We start from the raw sequence: 18057 nt of genomic DNA on the forward strand, positions 1-18057 counted from the left end.
TAAAAAAAATTATTTTTTAAATTAATTTTATAACACATATAAAATTTGTCATTAACCATTTTTATTATTGCATTAACCACAAAATATATGTTGTTAACCACACATTTTACTTATGATTCATTAATCAAATTTACTACTTCATTAGCCAATAGATTATCTAACATTATAACAAATAAATTGATTAATAGAGTATAACAATTAATTATTACTCATTTTATATTTTAATGTCAAAATTTGGTTAATATTATATAATTTATTGGCTAATGAAGTAGTAAATTTGATTAATAAATTATAAATAATATATGTGATTAATGACATATATTTTCTTGATTAATGCAATAGTAAAATTGATTGATGACAAATTTTATATTTGTGTTATAAAATAATTTTAAAAATAATATTTATTTATTTAAGAAACACTATCCAACACATAGATACTGGTGTTTGTTGTAAGAATGGCATTAGCTTTACCAAACTTAAAAGTCAAAATAACTCTTGATGTTAAACCCATAAAGCTCAATATTTCTCCAAATCGCTTACTCTTAATCTTTTACATCCATATTGCACAAACTTCAATTTCGAGCTTTAGATTTATTTTTTAGTCTTAGATTATTAACTTAAAAAACGGACTTTTGTATAAAATTATCAAATATGTATCAAAAAAGTATAAAAGGTGCAGCAGAGAAAGAACTCTGAAAATATTTTTCAAAAGGAATGATAGAATTATTGAATACTTATTGAGTACGTATCATGGAGTGTGACCGACGTATCAGAATTGGATACTTGTCGAAGACTAGTCCTTTCCCATTGTTGAAGTATCTTGGCTTCATAGCCCGAGAATCAATGGTGCAGGAAAAGAAACTCAATAAGTTCCCTGAGTATTAAGTGTTTAATAAAGTTCGTAATTCTGAAAATCACCATAATACTCTCTAGGATTGTAACCATTGATCAGAAAACAAACTAAATAATTCAGAAAACAAAACAAACAGGTCCAACATTTAGACACAGAATTCATAAAAACAAAAATTGATCATTAAGAATCAGAATCATTGAGTACTTTTCATCGTCGGATCGGATTAACCTTTGTTGATCTTTTTCATCGCTGATTCAAAGATGCTCTCGAGCTCCCTCAGAATGTCCACAAACACAAATGTTTCCTGGTCTTTGTCATCAATCAATTCTTCTCCCTTTACCAGTGCAGAATTGATCTTCACCTTGTCAACAGCAGTGAGCTTGGAAGTTACGCTATTATCATTCATTACTTTCTTCATCTTATAAACATAGTCATCCAAAGCACGCATTGATCTAGCCTTCTTCACATGCTTCCTATCTTCAGACTTGAAGTGCTCAGCTTCCTCTATCATTCTCTCAATTTCTTCGCTGGACAGTCTTCCATTTTCATTAGTTATTGTAATATCCTTCTTATTACCACTTGTTTCTTCCTCTGCAGATACGTTTAATATTCCATCTGCGTCAATTGAAAAGCATACCTGGATAGGAAGTCCACGAGGTGCACGACGAACTGATAGATGAAACAAACCAAGCAAGTTGTTCTCACTCGCAACCATTCTCTCACCCTCATAAATCAAAATTGAAACATAAGGTTGATCATCATCAACTGTTTTATACTTTTGTGTCTTCTTAACAGGAACTGAGGTGTTTCTGGGAATCACAACACTCATGACATCTCCTACTATGTCCGTACCAAGAGACAATGGAGTAACATCTTGCAGCACCAAGTTTGGAACATTTTTAATACCTTCACAAAGTAAAGCAGCCTGAACCGCTGCACCATAAGCAACAGCCTCATCCGGGTTGATACTACTGCAAAAATCTTTCCCCTTAAAAAAGTTCTTTAATAGCTGCTGCACTTTGGGAATCCTAGAAGATCCACCAACAAGTACAACATCATCTATACTACTCTTCTCCATCTTGGCATCAACAAGACAACTATTAACAGTGTCTATACACTTCTCAAAGAGGTCCATATTCAATTGCTCAAATTTCGCTCTAGTCACTAAAGAATGGAAGTCAACTCCCTCATACAAAGCATCTATGTCAATTGTAGCCTCAGTATCAAACGATAATGTCCTTTTTGCCCTCTCACAAGCAGTCCTCAACCTCCTTAAGGCCCTCGGGTTCCCACTAATGTCCATTTTATTCTTCCTCTCAAACTCCTTCACTAAATGGTTCACCAATCTGCTATCAAAGTCCTCTCCTCCAAGGTGAGTATCTCCGGCAGTGGCTTTCACATCAAAGCTATCGTCTTTGAGTGTGAGGAGAGACACATCAAAAGTACCACCACCGAGATCAAAGATGAAAATATTTCTCTCTTTAACACAATTAGCTCTCTTTTGAAGGCCATATGCAAGAGCCGCCGCAGTTGGTTCATTAATTATCCGCATTACATTGAGTCCAGCAATAGCACCAGCATCTTTTGTGGCTTTTCGCTGAGAATCATTGAAATAAGCAGGCACGGTAACTACTACATTCTTGACAGGTGACTCCAAAAATTTCTCTGCAATCTCACGCATCTTCATGAGAATCATAGATGAGATTTCCTCAGCACAAAGACGTTTTTCTTCACTCTTATATGTAACAAGGATCTCAGGTTTGTCACCATTTCCAGACACAACCTTAAATGGCCACAATTGTATGTCATTCTGAATAACTGAGTCACTATATTTCCTTCCAATCAACCTCTTTGCATCTGCAGAAATAAGAGTATGTTATGTTCTCATGAAAGCTGAGCAGAAAAATAACAAAAAAATAGTATATATATTCAACGGAGGAAAATAAAAAGGTAAATTACCAAAAACAGTGTTTGTTGGGTTTAAAGCAGCCTGATTTTTTGCAGCTTCGCCAATCAATCTTTGATCATTAGTAAAAGACTAAAAGCAACAAAAGAAGGAGTTGTTAGGTTTCCTTGATCGTTGTGTATGATCTCAGCTCTATTGTTTTGATCCTGCCATACAGCAACACAGGAGTAGGTTGTGCCAAGATCAATTCCAATAGCAGGTCCCTCGTATTTTTTGGCCATTCTCCTTTCAAGAGAATCAATAATATTTTCAAATTCACTCTTCAGAAGATAAAGACTAAGAGATACTAACAGAAATACTTTCTACATGTACTTTATATCTTCTTATATGAACCTACGACTGTTATTGTTGTTCCAATAAATAGTGTCTCATAGAATACTGCAAATTTTGTTTTCCCCATTAATACGCTCACTGGAAATTGGAATGCAAAGAAAAACTATTTAGTTTCCAACTCTTCGTGAAAAGTTGAAAACCAGCATAGATATTACACTATCTCGAATTTGTTTATATTTTTAAATTATCATACACGGAAAAAAAATTTAAATAACTAGGTTTAATAAAAAAATTACAAAAAAAACCATGTTTTCGGGGTATTTACCAAAATGTCTAGGTTTGGGACCCCAGATAAGTGGACGCGCCAAATGAAATGGCGCATACACATGTTACACGCCAAATGAAATGGCGCAAACCCTTAAAATTTAAGGCAAGAATGCATTAGCCAAACCAAATGGCGCATTAGGCCATGTCCTAACACATAGGCGCCTTTTCATCTGGCTTCTATGTGTTGGGTTATTTTTTTTTTAAATTAACACCCTTTGTGTAATTTCGCGCACCGTTTTTGATTCCGGTCTATTAATTTCGGAAAAATGTCTGATAAATCGATTTCAGAAAATGCGTAGTAACCCTGATTAATGTTTGCGTCGTCGATTTCGATTTTTTACTAAAGCACACTTTATTGATGAAGGAGTAAGAAAATGTTACAATAGGTGGCAAGCGAAATTGATACATTGTCGTAAAAGAAAAATATAGAGTTGATTAAACTTGCGACGAGGTCGAGCCACGATTAGGGCATCTTTTTTTATTGTGCCCCACCTGACGACAAAAGCTGCATTTTCTTTCCAATTTGTCGTGGACGTCCATTTCGGTTCTAATCCGCATACTATTGGGGCGACCCTTTTTCTTTCGCCGCATTGCTTCGTTATGCCAAACTACCTTCCCATCATACTCAGGCCAGTAATCCTCCTTGGCTACAACTGGAAACGCAACACTGTAAACTCGGAGTAATGTCTGAGCCTTGTAAATTGGAGAGAGTAGTGATTTTGCGTCGCGGTGCGCAAACGCACATGCAGCTATGACATGTGAGCAAGGCATACGAAAAGCTTGAAACCTTCCACAGTCGCACCAATCTTCGTCTAGCAGAACCCTATATTATTGTCTTGGCAAACCCTCATTGTGGTCAATGGTTCCACGCACACTGAACGTGCGGTTGAATCGGTCGAAAGAAGTTACTTGATTAGTGTTTGCTTTTTCTGATTGTTGTTGCATAAATTTCATGCAACTATCGCTAAACAGTTGACCAGATTGTCTAACATCACCCCATTTCCTGCCTCTCATTGAGAAAAGCGAAGCCATCCTAAAGTAGGTTGCCTCCACTAGTGTTGTGATAGGAAGGTTACGAATGACTTTGAAAACTCCATTCATGGATTCCACCAGATTTGTCGTCATATGGCCCCATCACACGCCTTTGTCATAAGCCCTTGTCCATTTCTCCCTAGAAAGGTTATCTATCCAACTACCTGCATCTGGATTTGTCATTACAATCTCACTCCGATAATGATGGAATATGGGTTGGGTTAATGCATAACCAGCATTGACCAGGACCTTCCTGAGATGTGTAACCTTGATCTCCCGCATGAAGTTCTAGGCGATGTGGCGAATACAATAGACGTGTTTTGATGGCGGGTCATGCCATCCGTTTGCTGGATTATTATAAGCATTCTCAATGGAAACGTGCCTATCAGATATTAAACAGATGTCAGGCTAAGGAGCAACATGTTCTCGGAGGTTCCTTAGAAAGAAACTCCAAGCCGCGGCAGTTTCACCTTCGACAATTGCAAACGCCACTGGAAATATGTTGTTGTTTCCGTCCTGTGCAACCTCCATAAGCATGGTTCCTTTGTATTTTCCGTATAACCATGTTCCATCAATTTGAAGTATGGGTTTACAATGTGCAAACCCTTGTACGCAAGGTTTGAACGCCCAAAAAAGCCGATGGAATATTCCGTTTCCTTGGACAGGGTTTCCATCCGGGGCATGCACGGGCAGTGTCTCAAGAATAGTAACAGTGCCAGGTGCGTAAATTTGTAGCGCAGTGAGGTAGCGGGGAAGAATTTTGTATGACTCCTCCAAGTTGCCGTAGACTATCTCAATTGCCTTTGTTTTTGCAACCCACGCCTTTCTATAAGATGGAGTGTAATTGAAGGTTGTAACGATATGCGAGATAATATTTTTGACCTTCAAAGACGAATCAGAGCTTATTAGAGGCAAGATCTCCTGACAGATGAGATCGCCACTGAGTTTTGTATGATCCTGGGAAGTGTTAGGGTTGACACGCGTGTGTTGTTGCGTAATCGACCCTATTTTCCATGCATTACTTCTCTTCCTATAAGAAGCCAACAGTCTGAAGCCACACTCTGGATTTTTACAAAGGATTACATACCGTTCCAGGTTTGAACGATCTACTTCAAAATCAACGTTGTGCGCCATGTGCCATTTTTTATTGTTCTAAGACATGCCTCCTTAGAATGAAACTTGTCTCCTTCCTTTAACTCATCGCCATTTTGGATGTACGGTGTGAAGAAGATGTCGGACGATGGTTCGTCACCTTGCAGGTTCAAGTTACTCATATGTGCTGGAGGTGCGCACACATGGGATGGAGGCACCGACATATGTTGCTCATCATCGGATTCCTCGTTGACCATGTCATCGAATTCAGTTTCCAGATCTTCTTCTTCCTCGTCTATGACATCAACCTCTTCTTACTCGTTGACTGGTGGGTCTATAACTTGTGACTGGACAACATGAGTTTCTTGTGTCTCAACCTGTATAGTAACGTACAGCTCGATGGAATCCAAGCCAGAGTATTCGTGGGTAGCAAACATATCTTGGAGGTCTTCGTCATTTGCAATCTCCATCTCATAAAACTTGACGGTGTTGTTGTCATTGAAAGAGGGTTATTGGTAAAAAATATTTGCATAGGACCCATTGCAATCTTAGCGTGTAGTCGCTGAATGAAGGATGTAAAGGTGGCTCTTTTGCTTAACAAAAATGGCACAACTTGAGTGTTTCTCATCACAAAACTGGCTATTTCATGTGAGTAAGTCTCACCGTTTAGATGGGCATGTACAAGGTATTGGGGAGATGAAGCCATTTTTCGGGTTAGTGTTTGGGTGTTGTAATATCAGGTCAGAGTAGGCAATATTGTTTGTGTGTGTTGTAATGTTTAGAAAATATTGGTTGTCTTATATAGGGTAATACTTACAGCTTTGCATTGACTCAAGACAGACGCACGCTGATCTAGGTCTGTCATAGGATTCCAAATTGACGAGACTAGACAGACGCACGCTGATCTAGGTCTGTCCCAAGATTCCAAATTGACGAGACTAGACAGACGCACGCTGATCTAGGTCTGTCCCAAGATTCCAACATAATGCGACTAGACAGACGCACGCTGATCTAGGTCTGTCACAAGATTCCAACATGACGAGACTAGACAGAGGCACGTTGATCTATGTTTGTCACAGGATTCCAACATTACGATACTAGATAGAGGCACGTTGATCTATGTCTGTCACAGGAATATATATAAAAAATGTATATAATTATATATATATATATATATATATATATATATATATATATATATATATATATATATATATATATATATATATATATATATATATATATATATATGGGATAGGATCAAATGACACCAAGATGTCAAAATTTAATTTGACACTAAATCTCAACCGTTAAAATAATTGATCAAACAGTGATAGTAAATGCAATAAAATAACAATAAAAAAATATTTAGCATATTTTTCTCCTAAAAAATTGGCTATTTACTATCACCGTTTGATCAATTATTTTAACGGTTGAGATTTGGTGTCAAATTAAACTTTGACACCTTGGTGTCATTTGATCCTATCCCTATATATATATATAGGGATAGGATGGCTATCTTGGTGATGAACGCCATTAAGCATTTTGTTGTGTTTTCTTTAGTCAATTGTTGTAGATGTATCGTTTCTTTAATCAATTGTAACCGATGTTTCGTTTTCGATTATCAAATGCCAATTTACGTTTTCTACATTAAATTATAAAAACTAAAAAAAAAAAGTTGAAAAAAAAAAGTATATATAAGCACTTAGCTAATAAAAAAAATAAGTGGATGCCTAATGCGCCAAATGGTTTGGCAATTAGGGAAAAACCCTAAGCCTAATGCGCCAAATGGTTTGGCAATTAGGGAAAAACCCTAAGCCTAATGCGCCATTCCATTTGGCGCAAACTCTTACAATTTTAGGTTAGCCAAATGGTTTGGCGCATGCACCCAATTTCAACACTTATGCGCCATTTGGTTTGGCGCATCCAATTAACTGGGGTCCTGAACATAGACATTTTGGTAAATACCCCGAAAACATGGTTTTTTTTGTAATTTTTTATTAAACATGGTTATTTAAATTTTTTTTTCTATCATACACTAGTGTTTAATAAATTAAGTACTCATAAATAGACTAATGTACATAATTTTTTTTTTTATTTATATAGATATTAAAAATCAATTCTTTAAAAAAAATTCTTAATAATATATAGAAATACTTTAAAAAGGATTCAACATGAATCATCATTTATATACAACTTTTTAAATTATTTTGTGTAAATTTTCTCTTAAGATCAATATATGGGTTTTAATTTAGATATTATGTTCTAGTTTATTACAACTCTTTAGAAAGTGATTTTTAAAATGTTATATATTTATATTTAAAAAATAAAAAAGAATTTTCTTTAAAAAGGTTTAAATATAAAATTTGGAAATTAAACATTTTTAACCCAAATTTTTAAGAGTATTCAAGTCTTTAACCTTCTAAATAGCTGTGACTTTAGGGTCCGAATCTCACAGGAAGACTCCTTAGAAATTTCTTGACATGATCAACAGATGTATAACTTTTGTTCAAAACCTGAAGGCCGACATGAAATTGAAACCTTGAAAACATGGTTTCAATGTCTTCATCATCTTTCATTTTGAAGAGTATATACTGGTGAACTAGAAGGTTGACTTTAACATCTTTCACCTGTTGATTACCATCCTAGGTAGCACATAATAATTCAAAGATAGTCTTGATAGTAGACTTATCTATGATTTTTATGTACTCAGAGTGAGTTAGAGTATCAACAATAATACCTCTTACTTTGTGATGTTTTTTGTAAACTTTATTTTGAGCTAGTGTGAGAACTTTTTTATCTGCAACCATTCCTACATCATTCACCTCAATATCAATACCATCTTCAAGGATGTCCAGCTAATCATCAAGCTCAATAATGTACGTGTATATTTTTCTCTTTCAACATTCAAAGTGAGTGGAATCACCGTTGAATGTTGGTGGTTTATCTGAATAGTAACTCTTTTTAGGAGCACTATAATAATTTGGTATATTGGTTGAACCAATAAAGGTACTGACAGAGTCACCCATCTAGTATAACTTTCTCTTTCAGGGTCTTTTTCTGTACCATGTAAAGTGTTAAGCACATACCGTGCTCTGATACCAACTGAAGGTGTGAAAATACACAACAATAGGGGGTTAAATTGTGTTTGTGGTACACATTTGATTCTTAGAATAGTAGCTTTTGAATCTGACCAAATTTAAATTCCGAGCAAAAGTAAACATTTGCTTCTATGTGCAATACATCATCTATGTACGAAAACTTAGTGATTAAATCAGCTCCAGTTATTTGTTATTATATCTTGTTATCTATTGGTATATCTTCCTATGAAGTAGTTTCTTGTTATTATATTTGCTAATGAAGTAGTTTCCAAGAGAGAGACATTGGAAGTTGGTATAATTAGGATCTTTAACTTCTGAATAAACTCTTTGTCCATTGTGTCTTATTCAAGTAAGGCGACCATAGGAATGCTGGAGTAGACTAAAGAAGTCGTGTCAAACAACCTTGAGCCTTGTGCTAGAACCCCTAGTTGACTTTTTCATAATCTGGCAGTTGACAAGATGGATCTTCTTTAACATAGAGTTTGTGTAACAGGCCGAGCCTTCGGCGTTCCCGACACTATTACCTCACGATCTTCTTTACCCCCCTCTCTAGTAAAGTTTTTGCCTTTCATGAGAATCGAATCATTTACCCTGGGGTTCAAGTACATGTTCAATCCATTCCCACTACCAATTGAGCTAGTAGCTCAAGTGGTAGTGGGAATGGATTGAACATGTACTTGAACCCCAGAGTACATGGTTCGATTCTCACGAAAGGCAAAACATTTACTAGAGATGGGGGTAAAGAAGATCGTGAGGTAATAGTGCCGGGAACGCCGAAGGCTCGGGCTGTTACATAAAAGGCACCTAGGGGGAGTATTGATTAAGCTAGTGACATGCTCTGTTGGCCAACATGGTTGATGCGTGTAATGGATATCGGGGTGTTACAGTTTGGACCAGGGGCGCAGTACTATGTGTCCCGGTCATCAGAAGCTGAATTATCAGATGTAGAGATTCCATGTGTTGACCAGATCTAACCCATCAGAGTCGGAGTCATATATGTTTCTCTTCATAAGTTATTCAGTTGGGTTAGAACCAAGTTAATTAAGAGCTTAATGATCTTGCACATTTAAACAAATATTAATATACATAATTGTTATTTAAGTACTTTTTTATCATCAAAACCCAAGCAGTATAAACATATTTTGTTCCAATAAGAAGTTGATCAGATTTACTTTATGGCTGAAGTCAATCATGTCAATAGGAACATTTTCGACAAGTATTTGGCGAAGATCTCCCCATGATATCCAATAAAAACATCATTCAAAGCACATAATGATGCATTTTACTTTCTAAACTTACATCTCACCCATTGTTTCATCTGGGATCGAGAAATAATGGGAGACCAAGATGTTGAAGAAGGAACTGTCGCACTAACTAGGTGGATGATGGATGACAATAATGATGACTCATTCGAGCATTTTTGCTCGAACTTCATATTATATGGGAAAATATATAATAAGAGTAGCCTTAGAGGCTGATACTTTACAAAAATTATATGTTAAAGCTACAACTGTTGAACATCTTGAAATAATAGAAAATGGCCACTTTGTCCAAACAAAAACTTTAGAAAGTTGCAGGCTCGACTGCATTTACGACAACGAGCCTTTGAGATTTAAAAAAGACCCAATAAATTCGACTAGATAAGTCCAAGATCAAGACCCTTTAGAGGAGAATCAACTAGGATACGGAACAATTAGGATACCAACATACATCAATGCTAATGTTAACCTTGGTCTAAAGGAGCAGGTGGTCAAGCTACTCAAAGAATTCGAGGATTTTTTTTCCTAAGACTATAACGAGATGACATGGTTAAGTCAACATATGATGGAACTGAAACTGCCAATTTGGCTTTGTAAGAAACCAGTAAAGTAACTACCTATAAAATTTTCCCTAGAGATAATGTCTAAATCAAATAAGATATTGAAAGACTCCTTAGAAGCAAGTTTATCAAAAATTTCGAGTTTGTCGAATAACTAGAAAATACAGTACTTGTCATTAAGAAAAATGGTGAAGGTGCAAAGAGACATAAGAAACTTTTCGTCCACCCAAACACATATAACACAAATACAACAATGGTAAGAGTACACTAGTATTTTTATCCTAGTTCTATAACTAGGTTAGTTTAGTCCACCCACCATGGTGATTTCGCCTTCTCAATAAGGTCTTAATCCATTAATCAGACTTTGATTACAAACTCAAAGACACGCAATCAAAGACTTCTCCAGGATCATGACTATGCCCTAGTCCCTCAAGAAAATTAACTAAAGGTTAAAAGTACAAGATTTTGTTTACAAGATGCTTCTAAGTAAGTTGATACACATAGCTTAATACAGATGAAACTTTCTAATAAAGAATGAAAGATATAAAACTTTTAGCAACAACAATGGTTTTCTCTGTGTAGTTTCTTCATGTTTTGTTCACAATATTTCTCACTTTCTATTCATGTATTTATTCATTCTTTTCTATACCTTAAATCCCTATTTATATAGATAATGAACAGATCCGTTGTAGGGTAAAGTTGAAAAATATTTAATATAACATCTTGCAAGAAGACGATGAGTATGAAACTTTTAATATTTGTGAATAAGGAAGACATCATTCATGAAATTTTGTATGTTGGACTTCTCCGCAAAGATCATTTCGGCCTTAAAATGCTTTTTGAACATGCTTGACTTCCACGCGAAGATCCTTGTCACCTTAAAGGGATATTTGAACATGCTAGACTTCACACAAAGATCCATGCCGCCTTAAATAAATATTTGAAAGCACTAGAATTCTGTGCAAAGATATTTGGCACCTTAAAAGGCTATTTAAACATTCTAGACTTCCACACAAAGATCCTTTCTGACTTAAAAGGCTATTTGAAAGCACTTGACTTCCATGCAAAGATCCTTGCCGCTGTAAAAGGATTTTTGAATATGTTAGGTTTCAATATATTCAAAGTACCAGTGTTAGAGAAAAGAGTTGCAGAGAATTTACGTATAAGAAACGCCATTGTTGTCTTTTCAAAAGTTAATTATTTTCTACAAAGTATTTTACATACTATTTATATTTCCTTTATTTCCCAGTCGAACCCTTTATCATTGCAATAATTTATTTTCAATAGTCGAATTCTCTTTACATTTTTGTCGTTTATTTTCTTCAAGAAAAAATTTAGTGTAGTCATTAGAAATGAAACTCCGTCCAAACATGAGTTCAATTGTAAGCATAATGAAAAAAACTTAGGAACATCCTAGGATCAATCTAGTTGATCATGTGTGTTACCAAAGTAATTGATTTGGAGGAATAGCGGTTGTTTACTAAAAATCACTTTAAACAATCATTAATTTAAATTCAATAGTTATTATTAAAACTTCCCGGTTCTCATAATAGTAAAAGTTCTTAATTAATATGTCTTCAAATATATAAAAAGCTTGGACTTTAACCTTCTCACACATTAATTAAACGACAACTACCCAAATAATATGAAATACATATTTATGATCATTTATCCGACCACCCAAAGAAATAAATTATTCATAATGATCCTTATAATTCCCCTGAAAAACTTAATCAATCCTTGACCACTCACACAATAACAACCAGAGACAATACATACATGAATTTACTATAAAATTCACAACAACAAAATATGTAATCTCGATTCTCATGTAAACCACATAATGATTGACAACTTCTCTCCTTTACACTAATGATATGTCTTATAACCAAATTGTAGATATAATTAAAAATTATATTTTAGAAAGAATTTTAATTATTTGTATGTTTAAAGCAGCTAAATATGAATTATCATTTTTTAAGTAAAAATATTTTATTTACAATTTTAGTGAAATATAGATATGTAGTATTAAAGAAGCTAAATATAAATTATCATCTACTACTAATATAAGAAATTTAATACCTCACATAATTACATCTTAATCCTAAACTAATTCATAGATTAATTAAAGTTCAAGAACAAAACAGTCATTTGGGTGTTTTAAAAACTTAAAAATATAATTTAATAAAAGTAATAATTATGAGGTTATGTAATTATAACTAAGGCATGCACTCAGGGCCGGCCCTGGACAAGGGCAAGCAGGCCCACAGCCCAGGGCCTAAAAAAAAAACGGGGGCCTCAATTTGGGAGGTGTGGTTGAGAAATTGTAATACTAAATAAATACTATATACATATGTCAGCGAAATTTTTACACAATATGTGCTTGTGCTCCCGTGGCTATACCATAGCTCATCCAGCATGGATGTCCTTGGTTTGATACTTTTTGGGCCCTTTGCCCTTTAATTTTAAGCTATCATTTAGAAAGAATAATTTTTGCAGGAAAATTCCATTAAGCTATCATTTAGAAAGAATTCCATTAAGCTATCATTTAGAAAGAATATGGAGAGGTAGTGATAAAGTAATTTGTATATAATTAAAATTTATAATAAGATTTAAAATCAAATTTTATTTTTGTAACTTTTATAATGTTTTTAATACAAATTTTAGACACTATTTATATGTTATAATTAAATATTTAAAAGTTTGTCATACAATTAATTTATTTATTATCACTTGTGCTTTGATTTATATTTTTTTATCATAGAAATAAAATTAATGGTGTGGAATTTCTTTATTGTCAATGAGTAAAATATTTTTTTTTGTTAGGGGTCTATTTTTTTTGTTGCCCGGGGCATCTAAAATGTCGGGACCGGCCCTGTGTGTAAGCAAGAATCTTTGAGATTTAATCTTGTTGCAACTCCTTGGCTAATATCACCAATAACTTTATCAATAGGATGATATCTATGAGTTCTCCATTCTTTTTGGTAGATCATTGGTGTTTGATCATCCGGTGCCTTCACAATTGTATCATTTGAAAGTTCTTCCGGGGGTAAATCTAAAGGATCATCATCATCACAAACAACTATTTCCTCCTTGGAGGTGTTAGTCTCATCAAAAGATACATGCATGGATTCTTCAATAGTTAAAGTTCTTTTATTATAGATTCTATATGCTTTACTAGAGAGAGAGAGTAACCAAGAAATATACCTTCGTCGGATTTCTCATCAAACTTACCAAGATTGTCTTTGTCATTGTTGAGAACAAAGCACTTGCATCCAAAAATGTGAAAGTGAGCAATGTTTGGATTTCTTCCTTTGAAGAGTTCATATGGAGTCTTCTTTAAGATAGGTCTAATGATTACTCGATTTCCAACATAACATGCCGTGCTAACCGCATCGGCCCAAAAGTATTTAGGACGATTTGAATCACTAAGCATTGTTCTTGCAAGTTCCACTAGAAACCTATTCTTTCTTTCAACTACTCCATTTTGTTGTGGAGTTCTTGGTGCTGAAAAATTATGAGAGATACCATGTTCTTCACAAAATTCTTCAAATGATACATTTTGAAATTCTCCACCATGATCACTTCTTATGGATACAATCTTTAGTGACTTTTCATTTTGGATTTGTTTTGCATATTTCTTAAAAGCTTTAAAAGCATCACTTTTCTGCACAAGAAACAAAGTCCAAAAATATCTAGAATAATCATCAACAATAACTAAAGCGTATAACTTACCTCCGAAGCTTCTTGTCCTTGATGGACCAAATAGATCCATATGCAACAATTGAAGTGGTCTTGTTGTAGTCACCACATTCTTTGGTTTGAAAGATGATTTGGTTTGCTTTCCCTTTTGACATGCATCACATAGTTTATCTTTGACAAACTTTATCTTAGGTAACCCAATAACAAGATCATGTTTGGTTAACTTATTTAAATGATCCATATGAATATGGGCTGCTCTTTTATGCCATAACCATGATTCATTATTGTTTACCAAAAGACATTTTAATTTCAAAGATAAATCATTTAAAGAAATCATAAAAATGTTATTAATTCTTGTACCTTTGAGTTTTACCTCATTGGTGACTTCATCGATGATCAAGCATTCTTCCTTAGTGAATTTGATCTTGAAGCCTTTGTCACAAAGTTGGCTAATGCTTAGGAGATTATGCTTTAGTCCTTCAACATAAAGAACATCTTCTATGGATGTGAAAGGTGGTGCACCAACTTTGCCTTTGCCAAGAATTCTTCCCTTATTGTTGTCTCCATAAGTGACAAAACCCTTGGCCTTTAACCTTAGATCTGAAAATATGTTTAGGTCTCCCGTCATATGCTTTGAACAACCACTATCTAGATACCATAGGTTTGAAGTAGTCTTCAAGCATGCCTACAAAACAAATTAAGTTTTGTTAGGTACCCAAGTGGCTTTGGGTCCATCATAGTTAGTTCCTTTCTTCACCCATACACAATGTCCACTAGGAACACTAAAGTTCCTTACATAACAAGCATTGGGTGTGTGACCAATAATACCACAATAAAAACAAGTAGGTTCAAAGTTACTTCTATATCTAGAAGGATGAGATTTCTTCTTAACAACATTCTTCTTTTTAGGATAATGTTGCATTACTTTAGGCTTGATCACTTTCTCTTGAATTGGTTGGTTACTAGCCTTGACAAAGATAGTCTTGTTGGATCTTGGTTTATCAAATTTAGAGAAACCAAGTCCGCTCTTATCATTGGATTATCTTTGTGTGCTAAGAACATTTTCCAATCCAATTTGCCCTTTTTCATATCTTTCTAAAACACGTTTTAATTGGACAATTTGGAAGGTAAGTGTTATACCCCAAAATTTGCCCGCATCTTTTTTCAAGAAAACTCCAATCTAAAAATTAAGAGTCTCATATAATCATGGATTTTTATTTCAGTAAATATCCTGACATGTGAAATACTTAGTTTTTAGAATTTTACAGTATTTTGGCTTACAGTTGAATTTATTCTTACGCAAACGCCAAGTATTGTTCATTACTTCACACATGCTATTTATTTGTTTACACATAAATAGTACTGACACAATTGGTACAGAGTTAAATCTTTTGCAGGCGCAGAATCAGGAAACTTAGACTGTACTGGTAACAAGTAGATTATTATTATCTTTTGTTTCCCATTAATTTTTGTACTATATTCCATTATTTTCAAAATCTTTTCAAATCTCTTTTTCAAAAATCAAATCCTAACTTTATTATATACATCTCTCTTTTTCCCAACACTATCATACACTTTCTTTCAAATCTTACTCCCACTCAAATTTTCCTTTTGTATGGAATCACTTCATTCCCCAACGTCTCTATCCTTCTTTCCATTCTATAAATACCTCTCATTTTTCCATAAAAATATCACATCAAATTCTAACTCATCTCTCAAATTTCTACTTCATATCCATTCTTTCTTCTTCCCCGACAAAATGGCGAAGTGGTGGGAAACGTGTTTTCTTATGGTCATCACCATTGCTACGGTGATCATGTCTTTTTTCTGTCTACATATCCCTGAACACTGTGGACCTGGGATGCTTGCACTCCCAATCATCTACATGTTATTATTTGTAGCATGGGTTATCAATCGTCATTCTTAAAGTTTGCAGTGTCTCTTATTTTCTTAAATGTACCGTTTATTCGTCGTACTGTTCAATATAGTATGTAATATTTGTACTGTCAGTATTAAATGTTGTACTATTTGTCATACTGTTGCTTAATTATTCAGATAATATTTTGTGTGTTTTATGCCAGTCAAATATTCATTTTTCTGTGCATTAAATGATTTTCAGGGTTATTATCGGTAATTTTGCTCGCATACAGTAAATATTAGTTATTTATTATGTCTATGTTTTTTACAAGTCATGTAAATAAACTTTCATCTTTCACATAAAACAAAAATAACAAAAAGAAAATTAACTTTGATTGTTGATTTTTTCACTCTAACTGCTACATTAATACCCGAACAGTCAGTTGACAGTCAAACTGCTGACAGTACAATTCTCAGTGTGTTGTACCATCAATCAAATCAAACTCTTTCAATTTCCAAATTCCAAGATTTTTGTCCTAGAAGTCTTATGAATATCACATGATTAGCAGAGACTCAACACTGCACAAAAATCAGGTACGTTTAACTGTCTCCTACACAAATAGTCCCTGACTAGGGTTTCTTGTTTTTATAGGAGAAACAAGTTTTTGAGACCTCAAATGGATTTCATGGACATCCATATATCTCAAAGTACCATCATACAAATTTTTAGACTTCAATTCACTCAGACGCACCGTCAGCAGCTCAAACAGTCAACAGACGACCCGTTTGACCAAAAAAAGTCAACAGACAGTCAAAAATGAATTTTTTTGTCAACATCCATATTTTGTCAAAGAATTCATCATTTAATCATTGGATGATCATAATTCATCAAGGAAAGATCAAAAATCAACAAAACCCTAAGATTCAAAATTAGGGTTTTCTCCTAAAAAGTCAACTGAACTTTGACTGGTCATAACTCTCTCATACTTCATCCAAAAAATTCAAACCAAAGCTCATTTTGAATGAAATCCAATTATCTTTCAAATGCAATTGATCCCATGGTCATATCATTCACCATTTGAAAAATATGAACAAAGACATTACAGGTCATTTTCAAAGTCAACAAAAAGACACTTTTTTCAAAAGGACACACAAGGAGCATCAAAACTAATTTTGACATGAGACCAAAGATATTGGTTAGAAGACTCTTTGAGGTTTCCAAAAAGTGCAAGATCTCCTTCATATGACAAAAATTGAGGGATTTACACCTTGTTGAAGTTGGCTAAATTTTGGGAAAATGCATAAAACCAACATTGCTCAAAAATGTATTTTTTCCAAACGGGGCCAAGTTTTCATGGTTCAAACATGTTTGCCATGATATTATGGGCCTCCCACGACCAAGACAAAGCCCACACCATTTTTATCCATTTTTGGCTTAATTTTATCTTATTTTAAGATTAAATGAAAATGGAAAATGGAAGGATAATGGATAGCTTAGTTTCTAAGCATGAGTCATCCAAGAATCTTCAATTTTCTGCAGAAGATTGAGGTACAAGGCAAGAGCATTGAAGAGAAGCAAGACTTGGTCAACAATTCAAAGGTTTTAATGTAAAAAAATCAAGAATTCAACAAAGGCAACTAAAGGCTTCTTGGCTTCAATTCTAAGCACAACATAGCCTATATAAAGGCTATAACACTTCACAAATAAAAGAGCACAAAATTAGAGCCAAACTTCAGCTTGTAACACACTTGTAATCACTTAATTTTTTCAAAGAAACTTGAAATTCGAATTTTAAGTTTAAGTCATTTTCAATACAAACTAAGCATTCAAACATCTTCCTCAAGCATCACTGAACATATTCCAATCATTTCCAAGTCTTGAAACTCACTGAACCAAGTACTACAGGTCACGATTGGTTCGAACTAAAATCAACTTGTATCTCATAATCCACGCATGCTTAGCAAGATGTAAACATATATTTGAGCTTAGTTTGACGTGTAGATCATTTCTGGAAGTTTAATTGAGTTTTGGATG

General features: G+C 34.3%; 1 pseudogene; it reads right to left on the reverse strand.

Moving 5' to 3' along the window:
* Window positions 1-856: 856 nt before the first annotated feature.
* LOC131611372 (heat shock 70 kDa protein 4-like) lies at window positions 857-3064 on the reverse strand (annotated as a pseudogene).
* Between the last annotated feature and the right edge of the window lie 14993 nt (window positions 3065-18057).

The sequence above is a fragment of the Vicia villosa genome, linkage group LG6 (genome assembly GCF_029867415.1).
Source record: "Vicia villosa cultivar HV-30 ecotype Madison, WI linkage group LG6, Vvil1.0, whole genome shotgun sequence".
Lineage (NCBI taxonomy): Eukaryota > Viridiplantae > Streptophyta > Magnoliopsida > Fabales > Fabaceae > Vicia > Vicia villosa.